The 17,468-nt window shown below is 39.8% G+C and overlaps 1 pseudogene; it reads right to left on the reverse strand.

Moving 5' to 3' along the window:
- LOC129628693 (RNA-binding protein EWS-like) overlaps positions 1–16,027 on the reverse strand; it is a 44,393-nt pseudogene extending 28,366 nt beyond the window's left edge.
- Between the last annotated feature and the right edge of the window lie 1,441 nt (positions 16,028–17,468).

Consider the following 17,468-nt stretch of genomic DNA (forward strand, 5'->3'; position numbering starts at 1 on the left):
TATTGGTGAAGGGTTTTTCACTTGTTGGGCCAATGTTTGCTGCTAAGCTTCCATATCCCTTACCTACTGTGTCCCTGGCAGTGTATTGATTAATATAATTGGTGTATAGGAATGTAAGTAGTAGCTTTAATGTTCATAACCTTGGACCCTTTAGTTAATTCTTTTCTTGTTATAGCCCACCACACTTTTGCCCTATAGGAATGCAACTTTATCTAATGCTTTCGGAGGGTGGCGCCTGACTTTAGAATAATCACCTTTAGAGAAAAAAAAGTTTTCTGAAGAAAGGATCTTAAAATGTTAACAGGCCTCCTGGCCAGAAGATGATGTAAATCACATAAACTTTTGCATATGGTAAGTTTGAAAGCCTGGCTTCGATTAGGATCAAGGACTGCTGTCCTTGCATGACTCTACCGCTTCCCCCATTATCCTCTATGCACAACTTAAGGTATAAAAACTACTTTGGAAAATAAAGTGTGGGCCTTGTTCACTGAAACTTGGTCTCCCCATGTCGTTCTTTCTCTCATCTTCTGGCTGAATTCCCATCTGGAACGTGGAGGCTTGTCAAGCCTACTAATTTTGCCTGGGCTTCTAAGATCTGATCAGGGAGGCATTAGTATCTCCTCTCCTTCGGGAGAATGGGAGGATGCCTGTGGCCTACGTAGGTGATGCAAATTCCTTATTTTGGAATTTTATTAACTTTCCATATAAACCAAGTTATTCAGCCTCTTTCTCCACTGAATTTTTCTCACTGAGCTATCCTTATTTGATCTCTCTTTATAGCCTTAATTCTATTGTATCCTGATCGCTGAAGCTGTCTCCCCTTTGAAGTCCCCGATCCACTGGGGCTAGACCCCAGTAATAAAGAAAGCTGAGCACTGAAAAATTAATGCTTTTTAACTGGGTGTTGGAGATGACTACTCTTGAGAGTCCCTTGGGCTGAAAAGAGATCAAAAGAGTTAATACTAAATAAAATCAGTCCTGAATATTCATTGGAAGGACTGATGCTAAAACTGAAGCTCCAATACTCTGGTCACCTGATGCAAAGAACTGACTCATTAGAAAAGACCCTTATGTTGGGAAAGACTGAAGGCGGGAGGAGCAGGGGATGACAGAGGATGAGATGGTTGAATGACCTCACCAACTTGATAGACGTGAGTTTGAGCAAGCTCTGGGAGTTGGTGATGGACAGGGGAGTCTACCATGCTCCATGGGGTTGGAAATTGTTGGATACGACTGAGAGATTGAACTGAACTGAAGGTACATTCACTGTCTTTTCATATACTGCTGGCTACTTTGAAGAACCCAGAATCAGTCATTGTTCTTAGTTGCTGCAACAGACAACTTAGTTGCTGCAGCAACAACAAGAGGCATATTTAAACATAAAACAATGAATTTATCAAAAAGGTGTTATATAACTGACTGAAACTCCAGGAAGCCAAGATAATTGGAACTGGAAAATTTAGGCAGAAATTTAGGAGGAACAGAGGCATCAAAATCAGCAACACTAGTTCAATCAGAAAACTGCTGCATTTTCCACAGAGCATAGGCACCTTGGGGTGCAATGCTTTCATTGTTGATGCTGAAAACTGGACACCATACTTTGCTGCCTCTAACCTCAAGCATTTGCCCCTGTTACTGATGCTGTACACTGACATAATGGGTTCCTTGTCCTTGTCTCTAGGTTCCAAGTCTAGAGTTGCTGAATTGGATTGGCAGAAATGATATTTTATCCCATGTCCTGAGAACACTATCTGGCAGTTTCAGCTTAAATTCAACTAATACTTAAATTAATACTCACTATGTAAGGAATTCAACTAATTCCTTCAACTATTACTCACAGGGAAGGAACTGCCCAGCTATAAAAAGGGAAGGGGATGTTTGTCATAGGGAACATGATACATATCCATTGTTATGTGCCTATTTGTCGAACAAGCTTTTAACAGCTGTTAACTACTTTTCACAGTACAGTGATGCAAAAACAAAACGAAAAAACTTTGTGTACTTCAAAAGCAAAAGTAGAATGAAAAACGCCACCCGAATGTATTACACCATCTTTCATGAAACTAATATATATTCTCGCTTTCCACCAAAAAGGGGAACTCAAAATCTCATCAGTTACTGCATCCAGTCAGAGCACCAGTATTTCAGGGGAAATGTCAACTACTTTTTTTTTTTTTTTTTTCGTAACTTCAACATGCCTTGCTATTTTAAAACTATAGAATTCTCACCACAAATGTGCCTTATAGAAAACACTAAGGGAAATGTAGCAAAAAAAAAGAAAAGGGGGGGGAGGGGAAAGAATAAAACAATATATATATTTTATATATACTTTTTCATCTCTTTGGGATTCTTTGCTTACTGAAAAGAATCCCACTTACTGGCCAGAGGAGGAGGAGGTGGGGAGGTGCAGGAAACGGAGGAGGCCCCGACTTACCCTCCCATGCACCCTCGCAGTTATCTGCGCTCTGCTCTGTACCAGTTTGGGGAAGTTGCCCGAGCCTTGTGTCTCCCAGATGTGCGACCTCATTGAGCCACAGCCAGCCGAGAAGATCGGCAAGATGAAGAAGTCGCTGAGAACTTGGTCGGATAGTTTCAGCTGCATTGTGTTGAAGAAAGAGGACACCACCTTTAGTGAGATATATTTCACAAAGATGGCCACATGGAACTGCCCTGGAATGGACTCAGTGATCAAGCCCCTGGACACAATTCCTGAGGATAAGAAAGTCAGAGTTCAGAGGACACAAAGCACTTTTGACCTGTTTGAGAAACCCACTAATGAAGTAAAGAGGGTGCATTCTGAGAACAAGGCTTGCATTAACTTTAATAAGAGCTCCTCCGCTGGCAGAGTCTCCTAAAGTTCAGGGCATTCCAGCCTGCCCCAGTTCACCAACAAGTCCCAAATTTGGAAAATCTGACTCACACGGAAAACTATAAAAGCTAGGGGAAGGATCTTATGCTACAGTATACAAGGGAAAAGCAAAGTGAGTGGAAAGTTTGTAGCCCTGAAGATCAGGCTGCGGGAAGAAGGTACACCTTTTATAGCTATCAGGGAAGAAGACTTTTGAGAGTACCTTGGACAACAGGGAGATCAAACCAGTCAATCTTAAAGGAAATCAACCCTGAATACTCCTTGGAAGGACAGATGCTTAAGCTGAAGCTCCAATCTTTTGGCCACCTGATGAGAAGAGTGGACTCATTGCAGAAGACCCTGATGCTGGCAACAGTTGTGGCCAGGAGGAGAAGGGAATGATAGAGGATGAGATGGTTGGATTGCACCCTGGACTCAATGCACATGAACTTGAGAAAACTCTGGGAGATGGTGAAGGACAGGGAAGCCTGGCATACAGCAGTCCATGGGGTCGCAAAGAGTTGGAAACGACTGAGTAACTGAACAAGGACAAAATAGTGACTTTGAAAAACATTTTTACACCTTTTTTTTTAAAGCAGAATGTTAAATTACCATATGTGCTAGCATTTTCATTCCTGGGAATCTACCCAGGAGAAAGGAAAACACTTCCAGACAAAGACACATATGTGAATGTTCCTAATGTTACTGTCACAATAGGCAAAATCAAGAAATAATCTCAATGTTCATCAACTGTTGAGTTGATACACAAAATGTCAAATATCCATACAGTGATTCAGAAGGAGCTATCTACAGGTAATATGCTTGATGATATGCTTCAATATGTTTGAACCTTGAAAGCATTTATGCCCAGTTATATAAGCCTGGTTGAACTTTCAAGGTGGTGCTAGTAGTAAAGAACCCTCCTGCCAATGCAGGAGACCTAAAAGATGCGGGTTCCATCCCTGAATCAGGAAGATCCCCTGGAGAAGGGCATGGCAACCCACTCCAATATTCTTTTCTGGAAAATCCCATGGAAAGAGGAACCTGGCAGGCTACAATCCATGGGGTTGTACAGTCGGATACAACTGAAGCAACTTAGCACTCACTGAAGTGGCTAGAGTGACTGAAACTTTTCTTCAATTCATGAAAAACATGCTCCACCTATATATTTCCCAAATCTGAGGATTTCTCCCTTTATTTTTTTCAGTATTTTCAGAGTCACATATGACTGAGTGTCCCTTTATTTTTTCAGCATTTTCAGAGTAGGACACGAATGAGTGACTAAGCATAGCATAGCATAGCATAGATATTACTAGACTACCTAAATTGGGCTTTGCTTGTAGCTCAGTCAGTAAAGTATCTGCCTGCAATGGGGGTGACCCGGGTTTGATTCCTGGGTCAGGAAGATCCCCTGAAGAAGGAAATGGCCACCTACTCAATATTCTTGTCTGGAGAATTCCATGAACGGAGGAGCCTGGTGGGCTGCAGTTCATGGGATTACAGAGAGTAGATAAGACTGAGTGACTAACACACATTTTTCTATTTTTAATTAATTTTTATTGGAGTGCAATTGCTTTAAAATGTTGTGTTAGTCTTTTGCTCTACAACAAAGTGAATCAGACATAAGCTTTCATATATTACTCTTTTTATGGTTTCTTTATCATTTAGGTCACCACAGAGTACTGAGCAGAGTTCCTTGTGCTATACTGCAGGTCACCATTAGTTGTATATTTTATACATATTAGTCTATATATTTCAGCTCCAATCTCGCAATTCATCCCACTCCACTCTCCCTACCTCACTTGGTAACAATAAATATGCTCTCTGTAACAGTCTATTTCTGCTTTGCATGTAGCTTCATCTCTACCATTTTTCTAGAATCTATGTATAAGTGATATTACACAGTGTCTGTTTTTCTCTGGCTTGCTTCACTCTGTATGACAGCCTCGAGGTTCATCGACAGCTCTGCAAATGGCACTATGTTCCTCATTATGTCTGAGTTACATTCCACTGAATACATATACCATGTCATCTTTATCCATCTTCTGTCAATGTGCATTTAGGCTCCATCCAGGTCTTAGCTACTACAAATAGTGCTGCAACAAACATCGGGGCGCATGTGTCCTTTCGAATTATGTTTTCTCTGGATATATACCTAACAGTGAGAGTTCTATGCTATATGGTAGCTTGATTTTTAGTTTATTAAGGAACCTCTGGACTGTTCTTTATAGTGGCTATACCAGTTTACATTTCCACCAACAGCATACAAGGGTACTCTTTTCACCACACCCTCCCCAGCGTCTATTGTTTGATGATTTTTGATCATGGCCATTCTGACCATTGTGAGATGATACTAGTTGTTATTGTACTGTTGTAACTTGTGTTTCTCTAATAATTAAAGATGTAGATCACCTTTTAAGATACTTTTGTATGTCTTCTCTGAAGAAATTTCTACTTAGCTCTTCTGTCAATTTTGTGACTATTATTATTGTTGTTCAGTTGCTCAGTCATATCTAACTCTTTGAAACTCCTATATTGTGTTTTTTCTTTAATATTGAGCTGCATTAGCTGTTTGATTGTTTTGAAGAATAATCTCCTGTCAGTTTTTTCATTTCCAAATATTTTCTCCCATTCTGAAGGCTGTCTTTTCATTTTGTTTATGGTTTCCTTTCTTTTGAAAAACATTTAAGTTTACCTGGGCCTCCTTTTTAAAACAAAATTATCTTTTCATTACTCTAGGAGGTGGGTCAAAAAAGAGCTTACTGAAATTTATGTCAAAGAGTATGCAACCTATGTTTTCCTCTAACAATTTTTAATATCCAACATTACATTTAGGTATTTAATCCATCTTGTGTTTATTATTTTTAATTTAAATTTATTTATTTTAATTAGAGGCTGATTACTTTACAACATTGTATTGCCAATACATCTTGTGTTTATTTTTGTGTAAAATGTTGAGAGTGTTCTAATTTTATTAATTTATATGTAGCTGTTCGATTTTCCCAGCACAACTTATTGAAGAGATGCTCTCTTCTCCAGTGTATAGTGTTGTGTCTTTTGTCATAGTTTTACAAATAGCTGAGGAAAGAAGAGAACCAAGGGAGAAAATGAACTATGTACTCAACTAGTGCAGAGTTCCAGAGAATAGCAATGAGATAAAAAGGACTTCTTAATTGATCAGTGCAAATAAATAGAGGAAAACAATAGAATGGAAAACATTGGAGATCTCTTCAAGAAAACTGGATATATCAAGAGAACATTTCATGTGAAGATGAGCATAATAAAAAATGTTTTAAAATGGTAAAGACCTAACAGAAGCAGAAGAAATTAAGAAGAGGTGGCAAGAACGCACAGAACAACTATACAAGGAAGATCCTAATGACTCAGATAATCATGATGATGCTGTCACTTACCTAGGTCCAGACTTCCTGGAGTTTGAAGTCAAGTAGGCCTTAGATAGTATTACTACAAACAAAGAAATTGGAGGTGATGGGATTCCAGCTGAGCTATTTCAAATTCTAAAAGATGATGCTGTTAAAATGCTGCACTCAACATGTGTTCAGGTCTTTGAAACTTAGCAGTGGCCACAGGACTGAAAAAGGCCAGTTTTTTATTCCTATCCCAAAGGAGGGCAATTCCATTTATTTATTTACTTATTTATTTATTTATTTTAAGTTGGAAAGCACAATAAAGTCATTTATTTGGAAACCACCCAATTTAAAAACAGTCAGAATCCTAAAAAGCAAAAACAGAAGAAAGAGATGAGATTTTAAATAAACCCCTCTTCATAAATCATTAGGAGATTCAGTGAAATATATTGACCTGCACTTTTTATTTTTTTAATATAAATTTATTTATTTTAATTGAAGGCTAATTACTTTACAATATTATATTGGTTTTGCCATACATTGACATGAATCTGCCATGGGTGTACATGTGTTCACCATCCTGAATCCCCCTCCCACCTCCCTCCCCATCCCATCCCTCTGGGTCATCCCAGTGCACTGGCCCTGAGCACCCTGTCTCATGCATCGAACCTGGACTGGTGATTCATTTTACATATGATAATATACATGTTTCAATGCCATTCTCCTAAACCATCCCACCCTCACCCTCTCCCACAGAGTCCAAAAGACTGTTCTATACATCTGTGTCTCTTTTGCTGTCTCACATACAGGGTTATCGTTACCATCTTTCTAAATTCCATATATATGCCTTAGTATACTGTTTTGGTGTTTTTCTTTCTGGCTTACTTCACTCTGTATAAAAGGCTCCAGTTTCATCCACCTCATTAGAACTGATTCAGATATATTCTTTTTAATGGCTGAGTAATATTCTATCAATTCCATTTATGTTCACACTCCTGTACAGTTGGACTCAGTTCACTTGCTAGAAAGGTTAATCTCAAAATCTTTCAAGATAAGCTTCACAAATACATAAATCAAGAAATTCCTGATGTACAAACAGGGCTTCAAAGAGCCAGAGGAACCAGAGGTCAAATTGCCAGCATTCAGTGGATCATCAAGAAAGCAAGGTGATTTCAGAAAAATGTCTACTTCTGCTTCATTAGAATAGCTTAAACCTTTGGCTGTGTGGATCACAACAAACTGAAAAATTCTTAAAGAAATGGGAATATCAGACCACCTTGCCAGTCTCCTGAGAAACTTACGCAGATCAAGAAGCAACAGTTAGAACCTTACATGGAACAAATGACTGGTTCAAAATTGGGAAAAGAGTATGCCAAGGCTGTATATTGTCACCCTGCTTATTTAAATTATATGCAGAGTACTTCATGTGGAGTGCTGGGCTGCAAGAATCACAATTAGGAATCAAAATTGCTTCAAGAAATATCAGCAATGTCGGATATGCAGATGATACTACTCTAATGGCAAAAAGTGAAGAACTAAAGAGCCTTTTGATGAAGATGGAAGAAGGGAGCAAAAAGGGTGGCTTGAAACTAAACGTTAAAAATACTAAGATCTTGGCATACTGTCCCATCACTTCATGGCAAATAGAATGGAGGAAAGTGGAAACAGTGATAGATTTTACTTTCTTGGGCTCCAAAATCACTGTGGATGGTGACTACAGCCAGACAATTAAAAGATGCTTACTCCTTAGAAGGAAATGATGAGAAAAGTACATGGTGTATTAAAAAGCAGAGACATTTCTTTGCCAACAAAGGAACATATAGTCAAATCTATGGTTTTTTCAGTAGTCTTGTATGAAAAAGGGAGTTGGACCAAAAGGAGGCTGAGCACCAAGAACTGATGTTTTTGAATTCTCATATTGGAGGAGACTCTTCAGAGTCCCTTGGACTTCAGGGAGATCAAACCAGTCAATTATAAAGGATATCAACCCTGAATATTCATTGGAAGAAATGTTGCTGAAACTGAAGCTCCAATATTTTGGCCACCTAATGGAAAGTGTTGACTCATTGGAAAAGACCCTTGTGTTAGGAAAGAATGAAAGCAAAAGGAGAAGGGGACAGCAGAGGATAAGATGGTTAGAGAGCACCAATGATTCAATGGACACGAGTTTGAGCAAACTCTGGGAGATACTGGAGGACAGAGGAGCCTGGCAAGCTGAAGTCCATGGGGTCCCCAAAAGCTGGACATGACTATATGACAGAATAACAACAACAAATTTTGGGTGCATAAACATTTATAATTGTTATATCCTCTTCTAGGATCAATTCCTCAAGCATTATGTAGTGTCCTTCTTTGTTTCTTGTAAAAAAAAAGTGTATTTTGTCTGAGATGAATATTACTATTCTTGGATACTTTTTATTTCTATTTGCCTGGAATCTCTTTTTCCATCTTCTTACTTATCATATCTAGTGTACCTAGGTCTGAAGTAGGCCTCTTGTAGACAACATATTTATGGGTCTTGTTATTTAATTCATTCAGCCAGTTTTGTCTTTTGGTTTGAGCTTTTAATTCATTCACATTTAAAGTAATTTAAATGTTTACAATATTCTTATTGCCAATTTATTTGCTGTTCTATGTTAGTTTTTGTAGGACTTTTTCTTTTCTTGTGTTTTCTGCTGATGGAAGATCCTTTAGCATTTATTGTAAAACTGGTTTCAGTTCAGTTCACTTCAGGTGCTCAGTCATGTCTGGGTTTTTGCAATCCCATGTACTGCAGCAGGCCAGGCTTCCCTCTCCATCACCCATATCCAGACCTTGCTCAATCTTATTTCCATCAAGTTGGTGATGCCATCCAACCATCTCATACTGTGTCCCCAGCTTCTCCTCCTGCCTTCAGTCTTTCCCAGCATCAGGATCTTTTTTGATGAGGCCAAAGTATTGAAGCTTAGTTGCAGCATAAGGCTTTCCAATGAATAGTCAGGACTGACTTCTTTAGGATTGACTGGTTTGATCTCTTTGCAATCCAAGGGACTCTTAAGCATCTTCTCCAACACCGCAGTAAAAAACAAACAAAAACAAACAACATTTGCAAAAACAAACATCAATTCTCTAATACTCAGCTTTCTTTATGGTCTAAATCTCACATCCATACATGACTACTGGAAAATGATAGCTTTGACTAGATGGACCATCGTCAGCAAAACAATGTATCTTCTTTTTATTATGCTGTCTAAGTTAGTCATAGCTTTTCTTCTAAGGAGCAAGTGTCTTTTAATTTTATGGCTGCAGTCACCATCTGTAGTGATTTTGGAGCCCAAGAAAATAAAGTCTGTCAATGTTTACATTGTTTCCCCATAAATTTGCCATGAAGTGATGGGACCGGATGCCATGATCTTAGTTTTCTGAAGGTTGAATTTAAAGCCAGCTTTTTCATTCTCCTCTTTCACTTTCATCAAAAGATTCCTTAATTCCTCTTCACTTTCTGCCATAAGGGTGCTGTCATCTGGATATCTGAGGTTACTGATATTTCTCCTGGCAATCTTGATTCCAGCTTGTGTTTCATGCAGCCCAGGATTTCACATGATGTACTCTGCATATAAGTTAAATAAACAGGGTGAGAATATACAGCACTGAAGTACTCTTTTTCCAAGTTTTAAGCAGTCCACTATTCCATGTCTGGTTCTAACTGTTGCTTCTTGGCCTGCATATGGATTTCTCAGGAGTCAGGTAGGGTGGTCTGATATTCCCATCTCTTTTAAGAATTTTTCAAAATGTGTTGTAATCCACTTATTCAAAAGGTTTGGAGTGGTCAATATGCAGAAATAGATATTTTTTGGAACTGTTTTGCTTTTTCTATCATCCAACGGGTATTGGCAATTTGATGTATGTTCCCTCTGCCTTTTCTAAATCCAGCTTTAATATCTGGAAGTTCTTGGTTCACATACTGTGTTGAAGCTTCGCTTGGAGAATTTTGAGCATCACTTTGCTAGTGTGAGAGGTGAGTACAATTGTGCAGTATTTTGAACATTCTTTGGCATTTCCTTTCTTTGGGACTGGAATGAAAACTAACCTTTTCCAGTCCTATGGCCACTGCTGAGTTTTCCAAATTTGCTGGCATATTGAGTGCAACATTTTCACAGCATGATCTTTTGGGATTTGAAAGAGCTCAACTGGGATTCCATCAACTCACTAACTTGTTCATAGTGATGCTATCTAAGATCCACTTGACTTCACACTCCAGGATGTCTGGCTCTAGGTGAGTGATCACACCATCATGTATTTATGGGTCATTAAGATCATTATGGTATAATTCTGTGTATTCTTGTCACCTCTTCTTCATATCTTCTGCTTCTGTTAGATCCATACCACTTTTCTCCTTTATTGTGCCCATGTTTGCATGAAATATTCCCTTGCTATCTCTAATGTTCTTGATGAAAACTCTAGTCTTTCCCATTCTGTTGTTTTCCTCAATTTCTTTTCATTTTTCACTTAGGAAGGCTTTCTTATCTCTCCTTGCTCCTCTTTGGAACTCTGCATTCAGATAGGTCAGTTCAGTTCAGTCACTCAGTCTTGTCTGACTTTTTGCAACTCCATGGATTGCAGCACACCAGGCCTCCCTGTCCATCACCAATTCCTGGAGTTTACTAAAACTCAGGTCCATTGAATTGGTGATGCCATCCAACCATCTCGTCCTCTGTCATCACCTTTTCCTCTCGCCTTAAATCTTTCCCAGCATCAGGGTCTTTTCCAATGAGTCAGTTCTTCGCATCAGGTGACCAAATTATTGGAGTTTCAGCTTCAGCATCCATCCTTCCAATGAATATTCAGGACTGATTTACTTTAGGATGGACTAGTTGGATCTCTTTGCTGTCCAAGGGACTCTTGAGAATCTTCTCCAACAAAAAAACATCAGTTCTTCAGCGCTCAGCTTTCTTTATAGTCCAACTTTCACAATCCTTACATGACTACTGGAAAAAAACATAGCTTTGACTAGATGACCTTTGTTGGTAAAGCAATGTCTCTGCTTTTCAATATTCTGCCTAGTTTGTTCATAACTTTTCTTCCAAGGAGCAAGCTTCTTTTAATTTCATGGCTGCAGTCACCATCTGCAGTGAATTTGGGCCCCCCACCAAAAAAAAAAAAAAAAAAAAACGTGTGTCCCTGTTTTCACTGTTTCCCCATCTATTTGCCATGAAGTGATGGGACCAGATGCCATGATCTTAGTTTTCTGAATGTTGAGTTTTAAGCCAACATTTTCACTCTCCTCTTTCACTTTCATCAAGAGGCTCTTTAGTTCTTCTTCACGTTCTGCCATAAGGGTGATATCATCTGCATATCTGAGGTTATTGATACTTCTCCCAGCAATCTTGATTCCAGCTTGTGCTTCATCCAGCCTAGCGTTTCTCATTATGTACTCTGCATATAATTTAAATAAGTAGATGGGTATATCTTTCCCTTTCTCCTTTGCCTTTAGCTTCTCGTCTTTTCCCAGCTATTTGTCTCAGCCTTAGACAATCATTTTGCTTTTTTGCATTTCTTTTCCTCGGGCATGGTTTTGATCATCACCTCTTGTACAATGTCAACAACCTCCATCCGTAGTTCTTCAGGCACTGTATCAGATCTAATCCCTTGAATCTATTTGTCACTTCCACTGTACAATTATAAGGGATTTCATTTATGTAATATCTGAAGGGTCTAGTGGTTTTCCCTATTTTCTTCAATTTAAGTCTGAATATTACAATAAGTAGTTCATGATTTCAGCCACAGGCAGCTCCTGGTCTTGTTTCGCTGATGATATATAGCTTCTCTATCTTCAGCTGCAAAGAATATAATCAATCTGGTTTTTGTACTGACCATCTGGTGATGTCCATGTTTAGAGCTATCTCCTTTGTTTTGGGAAGAGAGTGCTTTCATTCTCTTGACAAAACTGTGTTAGCCTTTTCCCTGCTTCATTTTGTACTACAAGGCCAAACTTACCTGTTACTCTAGGTATCTCTTGAGTTCCTTATTTTGCATTCCAGTACCCTATGATGAAGACATTTTGGGGGGGGGGGAGTTAATTCTAGATGTTCTTGTAGGCCTTTATAGAACCATTAAGTTTCAGCTTTTTCAGCATTAGTAGTTGGGGCATAGACTTGAATTCCTGTGATATTGAATAATTTGCCTTGGAAAGGAACAGAGATCATTCTGTCATTTTTGAGATTGCATCCAAATACTGCATTCCAAACTCTTTTGTTGAATATGAGGGCTACTCCATTTCTTCTAAAGGATTCTTGCCCACAGTAGTAGATGTGATGGTCATCTGAATTAAATTCTCCCATTCCAGTCTGTTTTAGTTCACTGATTTCTAAAATGTTGATGTTCATTCTGCCACATTCTGTTTGACCACTTCCAATTTACCTTGATTCATAGACCCAGCAAGCCAGGTTCCTATGTAATGTTATTCTTTCCATATTGGACTTTACTTCTATCACTCAGTCACCTCAATAACTGGGTTTTGTTTTTGCTTTGGCTTCATCTCTTCATTCTTTCTGGAGCTATTTCTCTACTCTTCTCCCGTAGCATATTGAACATCTACCAACCTGGGGAGTTCATCTTTCAGTGTCATATATTTTTCACTTTTCATAATGTTCATAGGATTCTCAAGGCAAGAATATTGAAATGGTTTGTTATTCCTTTCTCCAGTGGACCACGTTCTGTCAGAACTCTCCACCATGACCCATTTGTCTCGGGTGGCTCTACATAGCATGGCTCATATTTTCATTGAGTTCGACAAAGGTGTGGTCCATGTCATCAGTTTGGTTAGATTTGTGTGATTGTGGTTTTCATTCTGGCTGCCCTCTGGTGGATAAAGTTAAGAAGCTTATCAAAGCTTTCTGGTGGGAGAGACTGACTGTGGGGGAAACTGGGTCTTGTTCTAATGGGTGGGGTCATTTTCAGTAAATCTTTATTGGAATTTTCTGCTGATGGTTGAGGCTATATTCCCTACCTGTTGTTTGGCCTCAGACCAAAGTGTAGTAGGGTTATTGAAGGTAATGGTGACCTTCTTCAAAAGGACATGTGCACTCACTGTTGTATTCAGTTCCCCTGACCCTGAAGAAGGCCAGTGTTGACCCATGACTCTGCCAGAAACTCCTGGACACTCACAGGTAAGTCTGTCTCAGTTTTTGTGGGGACACTGTTCCTTTCTCCTGGATACTGGTGTGCACAAGGTTTTGTTTTTGTCCTCCAGGAGTCTGTTTCCCCAGTCCTGTGGAAGTTATGTAATCAAATCCCACTGTCCTCTAAATTCACATTCCATAAGGGTTCTCAGTCCCTTTGCAGATCCCCAGTTTGAGAAATCTGTTGTGGGTCCTAGAACTTTCTTAAAAGTGTTAGAATTTCTTTGGCATAATTGTTCTGCAGTTTGTGGGTTTCTGCTCAGCAGTGGTCTGGTAGGGCTAAACTGATTTGATGGTGCTGAATACTCTTACCTTTTGCTTGTCTGTAAAACTTTTCATTTGCCCACTGAACATGAATGATATCCTTATTCAGTTGAATATTCTTGTTTGTAGGTTTTTCCCTTTCATTACTTTAAATGTATCTGCCCACTCCCTTATGGCCAGTAGTTTCTGCTGAAAAATCAGCTGATAATATGACAATTCCCTTGTATGCTATTTATTGCTTTTCTCTTGCTGCTCTTAACATTTTGTCTTTGTATGTAGTTTTTGTTATTTTGATTAATATAGATATTAGCATATTTCTCCTGAATTTATGGGATGCTCTGCACTTTTTTGACTTGATTGACTTTTTTTTTCCCCATGTTAGGGAAGTTTCTGACTATATTGTCTTCAAATACTTTCTTGGACCCTCTTTCTTTCTCTTCTTCTTCTAGGTCCACTTTAATTCAAACATCAGTGTGATTAATGTTGTCCCAGAAGTCTCTTTGACTATCTTCATTTCTTTTCATTCATTTTTCTTTATTCTTCTCCATGGCAGTTATTTACATCTTTCTATATTCCAGCTCATTTATCCATTGTTCTGCCTCAGTTATTCTGCTATTGATTCGTTCTAGTATACTTTTCATTTGTTATTTTATTTTTCATCAATTTTGTTGTTGTTGTTCTTTAGTTCTTCTTAGTCCTTGTTAATGGAGAAGGCAATGGCACCCCACTCCAGTACCCTTGCCTGGAAACTCCCATGGGTGGAGGAGCCTGGTAGGCTGTAGTCCATGGGGTAGCTAAGGGTGAGACATGACTGAGCGACTTCACTTTCACTTTTCATTTTCATGTATTGGAGAAGGAAATGGCAACCCACTCCAGTGTTCTTGCCTGGAGAATCCCAGGGACGGCACAGCCTGGTGGGCTGCCATCTATGGGGTCGCACAGAATCAGACACGACTGAAGCGACTTAGCAGCAGCAGCAGTCCTTGTTAATCTTTGTTTGTTTCTTCTCAATCTGTGCTTCCATTCTATTTTGGAGATCTTGGGTCATTTTTACTATCATTATTGTGAATTCTATTTCAGGTAGATTGCCTATATCCTCTTCATTTATTTTGTCTAGTGAATTTTTAACTTACTCCTTCATCTGAAACATATTTATCTCTCATTTCATTTTGTTTAACTCATTGTATTTGTGGTAGTAGTTCTTCCTTCTGGTGTCTTCCCTGTGATGGTTGAGGTTGGTCCAGCGGTCTATGTAGGCTTCCTACTGGGAAGGAATGTTTCCTGTGCACCGTGGATAGATTTTAGTTTTGTCATTCTGATTGGCAGGTTTACCTTAGGAGGTTGTATTGGGGTGTCTGAGATTAGTGCAACTTTAGAAGACTGGCTGCTGATGGGTGATTCTGTGTTCCCATCTAGCTGGTTGTGTGGCCTGAGGCATCCACTGTTGGAGCTCGCAGGCAGGGGTGGGGTGGGAAACCAGGCCTTAGCACTGTGATAAGGCCCTCCAGGAGGGTTTGCACCGATCAACATTCCATGGGGACAAGACTCTGTGCTCGCCACCCTGGGGCTCAGGTTTCCGCCCTGCTCAGGGAAGGATGATCCTGAAACCTGTATAGGATGCAAAACTTAAAAAAAAAAAAAAAGGAAAATGAACAGACAAACCCGAAGACAAATAACCAAATTAAGCACAAATAAATAAATAAATAGATAACCAACCAAACAAACAAACCAAAAAGCAACCAAACAGAGCACAAAACAAACAGTAAAAATAGGACTGCTTTGGGCATGCTTGCTTGCTTAGGTGGGAGGGGCAAAATGCAGAGACAGATGAGAGGCTGAATTCACACTCTAGCAGGGTAAGCGCAAGGTGACCATGGCTAGGGCAAGCACAGTAGATCCACTGTGTTTCCCTCTCATGCCCAGGGCTGCAGAGGCTGGCATGAGTTTATGAGACTGGTGCACACTTGCTCTAATGTGAGTTGCTCTCTGTGCCTGTGGAGGCAGAGTTGGCATGTAGGGAGAGTCTGTGATGGCAGCTTCCTCCCTGTGTGCCACTCAATGATGGTGCCTTATTTAGGAGGCAGGTCATACATACTTCCTTCAGGAGCATTCCTGATCACAGAGCTCTTCACTCCCACCCCTGCATACCATCTCCACAGGACCAACAGCGCTCCTCTTCTCCAGTCCACTCCCTTAAGTTCCCACTTTAGCACCCAGCCCTTGCCAGCCTTAGTTGACGCACGACTCAGGCTGGGACATCCAGGGCTGACTCCCCAGAAGGTCCTGGCAGGGTAGCATGTGGTTTCACTGGGGCCACCACAGCCAGATGAGGCCTTGGCTTGAAGGGCGGGTGAGTTACTCATAAGGGTGCCTTTCCCAGTGCTCATGAAGACAACGGCTGGTGGGTTGGAATAGGGTTGCAGTGGCACCCCACTCTTTGTGCACCACTCAACAATGGTGCCTTGTTTTATGGTGCCCCAGATCTCTTTGCAAACTTTCCTGATTGTAGATATCCCCACTTTCTTCCCTTCAGGCTGTCTCCTCACAGCCAACAGCTATTTCCTCCCTTTGTCCACTCTCTATACTCCATTTTGCACCCCCAGTTACCCTCTGCACCGAAGACATGCAACTCAGGCTGGGATGCACATGACTGAAGAACAAAATATGTGCATAGATCCTAATCTGTCATGCCTTCCACAGACCAGTTTCTGGGCTCCTCTATAATCCCCTGAAAGTCCTTTCTGTCCCAGCTGGTCACCCACTGTGAGGGGGATTCTCTGAGTATGAGAATCTCTCCTCTCTTTCAGCTTCTCCCCAGCGGTGCTGTGCACTTCCCACTTCCTCGTTTTTCTTTTTTCCCTTTCAACCTACACTGTTAAGTGGGGTTTTTTTTTTCTTTTCTTTTTTTGTCCTTTTTGATGTATGAGGTCCTTCACTAGTGTTCAGCAAGTACTCTGTGACAACAGTTCCATTTGTAGATAAATTCTTCATAAGCATGTAAGAAGTAGAATCCTATTTAACCACCTTGAGCCCTTCTACTCTCCCTTTACTTTAAATGAAGAAGTTTCTGTCATCTGTATATCCATCAATGTGTCATTGTATCTAGTTTCAGTTAACTAAGCAAACCATCATAAAAGCACCAGAAAGCTTTGATTATTGTAACAATGTATAATGTTTGATAACCTTGTTAAACTTTGTGAGTTTATATTCATTGCAGTTTATGCTTTCTGGACCCTTTTGAGAATGAGCTTGTTAAAGGAGAGGTTGAAACAATCTGAACAGTGTTCAAGAATCCAAGTGACTGGATTCACTTTTGGTACTTGAAATTACAGAATTTTAGAGGTTGGAATAAAAAAAATGAAATGATTATCAGCTTGCTCTATCACTGCTTGAGATCAACTATACAGATACATAAACTTATAATCACTTTTTGGAAAGTGAAATTTTTGAATTGCCCATGTCATGGTCCAGCTTGTTTTCAACAGCATTTAACTGGTCTGCATAATGTAAAGATACTTTTAAAGAAATGGTATATAGTACCCATAAGTTCTCTTTCTCCCCCCACCCCACCCCACCCCACCCCTCAGGACAGCAATGAGCATCAAGTAGATTGTCTTTCTCCATAATAATTTCTTATGTGTTAATAAGAGCTTATGAGTAGATTCCCTCCCTGTCTTAGTTAGTAAAACTGGCCCAGTTATTAAGTCTCAAGATTCTGTGCATTGTGTCAGTCTGGTTTCCCGAGAGGTTTGAAGTCAGCAACAGCAGAATTTTGTAATTCATAGCAGAAGACTGCTGATTATCATCAGAAGATCCATGATCTGTCTT

The sequence above is a fragment of the Bubalus kerabau genome, chromosome 15 (genome assembly GCF_029407905.1).
Source record: "Bubalus kerabau isolate K-KA32 ecotype Philippines breed swamp buffalo chromosome 15, PCC_UOA_SB_1v2, whole genome shotgun sequence".
Classification (NCBI taxonomy): domain Eukaryota; kingdom Metazoa; phylum Chordata; class Mammalia; order Artiodactyla; family Bovidae; genus Bubalus; species Bubalus kerabau.